At 38.9% G+C, this 5,283-nt stretch overlaps 1 pseudogene; it reads right to left on the bottom strand.

Annotated features, from left to right (window-relative positions):
* Positions 1–1,637: 1,637 nt before the first annotated feature.
* On the bottom strand, positions 1,638–2,288 carry LOC101119709 (GTP-binding nuclear protein Ran-like; annotated as a pseudogene).
* Between the last annotated feature and the right edge of the window lie 2,995 nt (positions 2,289–5,283).

Here is a 5,283-nt window from a genome sequence, read left to right as displayed (position 1 = left end):
GAGGAAAATATAAAACAATATAAAGGAAAACAAATCTTTCTTCATCATCTCATGATTTCCATTTCCCAGATTAGCTGATTTATGCTTAGTCTTTCAGAAACTTGTTAGGCATATAGACTTATGCTGCAGTCCATGGGGTCGATAAGAGTCGGACACGACTGAGCGACTTCCCTTTCACTTTTCACTTTCATGCATTGGAGAAGGAAATGGCAACCCACTCCAATGTTCTTGCCTGGAGAATCCCAGGGATGGAGGAGCCTGGTGGGCTGCCATCTATGGGGTCACACAGAGTCGGACACGACTGAAGCGACTTAGCAGCAGCAGCAGGATTGATGCTAAACCTGAAGCTCCAATACTTTGGCCACCTCATGCGAAGAGTTGACTCATTGGAAAAGACTCTGATGCTGGGAGGGATTGTGGGCAGGAGGAGAAGGGGACGACAGAGGATGAGACGGCTGGATGGCATCACCGCCTCGATGGACATGAATTTGGGTGAACTCCGGGAGTCGGTGATGGACAGGGAGGCCTGGCGTGCTGCAATTCATGGGGTCGCAAAGAGTCAAACATGACTGAGCAACTGAATTGAACTGAACTGAACTGAAGATAAAAGTATGTACCTGGAAATTAAATCTAAAAAAAGAACACAAATGTAGCACAGAAAGACAAAAGATGAAACAAAGTTAAAGAGATCTTAAAAATGTATGAAGGACATGGTGAAAAGACCTTTTATATGTTTCATTCTAAGGCCCAGAAGGATTAAAGAGAACGAGAAAGTTATGGATTGACTTTTACTTATCTTGCTTATAACCTTTCAGCTTCCTGAATCTCATAATGTATGACTGTCAATCATTCATGAAAATTATGTTTTTCATCTTTTAAAATATTGCTTATGTTGATAGTGGTCTTCCCTGGTGGCTCAGTTGGTAAAGAATCTGCCTGCTGCAATGAAGGAGACCTGGATTTGATCCTTGGGTTGGGAAGATCCCTTGGAGAAGGGGACAGCTACCCATTCCAGTATTTTTGCCTGGAGAATTCCATGGACCGAAGAGCCTGGCAGTCCATGGGGTCACAAAGAGTCAGACATGACAGCAAATTCAGCATGATGATAGTAAATATTTTCAGGTTTTATTTGCTTAAAATGTTTTTCCTTCCTTTTAAAAGAGTATTTCATTGAGTTAGAGAATTTTAAATTTGCTAGTATTTCTTCTCAACATTTTGGAAATGTCATTTCAATATTTTTTCATAACTAGTATTGTTCTTGGGGCAGCTGTCAATCTAATGGTGTGCTGAATTTTGCAGGTGTGCTGAATTTTCTTTCCTCTGTTTTTTAAAGATATTTGAAATACAACTTTATTTTGATTCTAAATAAAAAGAATAGGAATAGCAGTAACAAACAAGACTCCACCACTGAATACGGTGATGTGACTGTAGCAAGGAGGAAACGCTGTTCCAAAGTAGCTCAATATGCAGATCTAAAAAATGAAGGTATTTTAGCTGCCACATTCACTCTGAAGCCCATTCATCTCCTTTAGCATCCCAAAGATTAAGCACATGTTCTATTTAGCTATTCAATAATGTGGCAAATGCTGGAGTGCCATAAAACTAAACTTCTGACTCTGGGCTCCAGCTTTACTTTCTCACAAGTCATCATCTTCATTTGGGAGAGCTGTTTTCTGAGCAACCTCCAGCTCATGCTCATGTGCTGCCAAGACTGGGGCCATGACTATCTCTGGTGTGGCAAGAGCATGCATGGAGATGAACTTCAAGTTACTGTCTCTAATCAGTTTTCTAGCAAGCCAGAGGAAGGGCTTTTCAAAGTTGTAGTTACTTTTGACAGAAATGTCATAGTACTGAAAATTCTTCTTTCAGTGGAAGACAATTGACTTTGCTTTTATCTTTCCATCCTTAATATCCACTTTGCTTCCATACACCACACTGAGGATGTTTGCACATAGTCTTATCACATCACTATGCCAATTAGGCACATTCTTGCAAGTAATTCTTAATGTTACATCAAACATTATAATGGAATACTGAGCTTGGATATGATAGCCATCTCTCAGTTCACCAAATTACTCCTGACCAGTTGTAACCCATATATTGAAGTTAATAGGTCCTCTGTTGGAATGGAACACAAAGAGATGAACTTCAGTACCCAAGGTAGCTATTGCATACACTTTCTCAAATTCACCAGTCTGATGCTGTTTCATGAATGTAGTTCTTCCAGTACCACCATCATCAATCAATACAAGCTTGAGCTGAACTTGGGGTTCTCCTTGAGCAGCCATTGTGATGTTACTTCCATACCCATCTCTCTTTCCTATATGTTTAATATCATCTGTTTGGTATTCTACAGAAATTCAATAAAGAAATTTGAGGGGGGGGAATAATCCCAGATATCCCAGAGATGCTAGAGGAATGATGAACAAAGAAAAAAAGTAGATATAATTAAAGCTAAATAAATAATAAAATGTATAATTATTGGCATAGGAGCCAAATAATTATTGGTAGACAGGGCAGGAGATGTTACAAAGCCCACTCTTGCAGAGGGGCTTGGCAGATGCCTCCATAGCTAGAGCTTGCATAGGAACTTGGAATGTTAGGTACATCAGTCAAGATAAATTGGAAGTAGTCAAATAGGAGATGGCAAGAGTGAACATCGACATTTTAGGAATCAGTGAATTAAAATGGCCAGAATGGGTGAATTTAATTCAGATGAACATTTTATCTACTACTGTGCCCAAGAATCTTGTAGAAGAAATAGAGTAACCCTCATAGTAAACAAGAGAGTCCAAAATGCAGTACTTGGGTGCAATCTCAAAAACAACAGAATGATCTCTGTTCATTTTCAAGACAAACCATTCAATATCACAGTAATTCAAGTCTATGCCCCAATCACTAATGCTGAAGAAGCTGAAATTGAATGGTTCTATGAAGACCTACAAGACATCCTACAACTAGCACCAAAAAAAAAAAAAAAAAAAAAAATGTCCTCTTCAATATAGGGGACTGGAATGCGAAAGTAGGAAGTCGAGAGACACCTGGAGTAACAGGCAAGTTTGGCTTTGGAGTACAAAAGGAAGAAGGGCAAAAGCTAACAGAGTTTTGCCAAGAGAACACACTGGTCATGGCAAACACCCTCTTCCAACAACACAAGAGAAGACTCTACACATGGACTTCATCAAATCAATTCCAAAATCAGATGGATTATATTCATTGCAGCCAAAATGGAGAAGCTCTATACAGTCAGCAAAAACAAGACTGGGAGCTGACTGTGACACAGATCATGAACTCCTTATTGCAAAATTCAGACTTAAATTGAAGAAAGTGGGGAAAACCACTAGATCATAGATGTATTACCTAAATCAAATCCCTTACGATTATGCAGTGGAAGTGAGAAATAGATTCAAGGAATTAGATTTGATAGAGTGCCTGAAGAATTATGGATGGAGGTTTGTGACATTGTATGGGAGGACATGAATAAAACCATCCCCAAGGGAAAAAAAGGCAAAATGGTTGTCTAAAGAGGCCTTACAAATAGTTGAGAAAAGAAGAGAAGCTAAAGACAAAGGAGAAAAGGAAGGATATATCCATCTGAATGTCGAGGTCCAAAGAACAGCAAGGAGAGATAAGAAAGCTTCCCAACAATGAATGCACAGTAATAGAGGAAAACAATAGAATGGGAAAGACTAGAGGTCTCCTCAAAAAAATTAGAGATACCAAAGGAACATGTCATGCAAAGATGGGCACAATAAAGGACAGAAACAGTATGGACATAACAGAAGCAAAGGATATTAAGAAGAGGTGGCAAGAATACACAGAAGAACTGTACAAAAAAGATCTTAATGTCCCAGATGACCTTGATGGTGTGATGACTCACCTAGAGCCAGACATCTTGGAGTGTAAAGTCAAGTGGGTTTAGGAAGCATCACTATGAAAAAAGCTTGTGGAAGTGATGAAATTCCAGCTGAGCTATTTCAGATCCAAAAAGATGCTGCTGCTAAAGTACAGCATGCAATGTGCTAGCACATTTGGAAAACCCAGCTGTGGCTACAGGACTGTAAAAGGTCAGTTTTCCTTCCAATTCCAAAGAAAGGCAATGCCAGAGAATGTTCAGACTACCAAACAATTTCACTCATTTCACACGCTAGGAAAGTAATGCTCAAAATTCTCCAAGCTAGTTTTCAACAGTACATGAACCTCGAACTTCCAGATGTTCAAGCTGAATTTAGAAAAAGCCAAGGAATCAGAGATCAAATTGGTAACATTTGTTGGATCATAGAAAAAGCAAACAAATTCCAGAAAAACATCTCCTTCTGCTTCATTGACTACACTAAACCCTTTAACTCTATGGGTCACAACAAACCATAAAAAATCCTTAAAGAGGTGGGAATATCAGACCACTTTACCTGCCTCCTGAGAAACCTATATGCAGGTCAAGAAGCAATAGTTAGAAACCAGATATGGAAAAATGGACTGGTTCAAAAGTGGGAAAGGAGTACAACAAGGCTGTATATTGTCACCTTGTTTATTCAACTTATATGCAGAGCACATCATGCAGAATGCTAGGCTAGATGAAGCACAAGCTGGAATCAATATTGCCAAGAGAAATATCAATAACCTCAGATATGCAGATGATACCACCCTTTATGGCAGAAAGTGAAGAGGAACTAAACAGCCTCTTGAGGAAAGGGAAAGAGGAGAGTAAAAAAGCTGGCTTAAAATCCAACATTTGAACAACTAAGATCATGGCATCTGGTCCTATCGCTTCATGGCAAATAGATGGGGAAACAATGGAAACAGTGACAGACTGTATGTTCTTGGGCTCCAAGATCACTGCAGATGGTGACTGGAGCCATGAAATTAAAAGACGGTTGATACTTGGAGGAATGCTCTGACAAACCTAGACAGCCTATTAAAAAAGCAGAGACATTACTCTGCTGGCAAAGGTCCATCTAGTCAAAGCTATATTTTTTCCAGTAGTTATGTTTGAATGTGAGTGTTGGACCATAAAAAAGGTTGAATGCCAATGAAAAGGCATCAGCCTTTGTGCTGTGATGTTGGAGAAGACTTTAGAAAGCCCCTTGGACAGCAAGGAGATCAAGTCAGTCAATCCTAAAGGAAATCAGTCCTGAATATTAGAAGGACTGAAGCTGAGACTCACAATTGAAAAATAATAGGAGTGAATAAATGAATAATAAAAACAGCAAATATTTAAAATATTCCAAAAATCTTATCACAAAAGATTTAAATATATGTAAAATAGACAAAGTTCTAGAAAAA

Source organism: Ovis aries, chromosome 3 (assembly GCF_016772045.2).
Source record: "Ovis aries strain OAR_USU_Benz2616 breed Rambouillet chromosome 3, ARS-UI_Ramb_v3.0, whole genome shotgun sequence".
NCBI lineage: Eukaryota > Metazoa > Chordata > Mammalia > Artiodactyla > Bovidae > Ovis > Ovis aries.
This window is presented reverse-complemented; position numbering and strand designations above follow the sequence as displayed.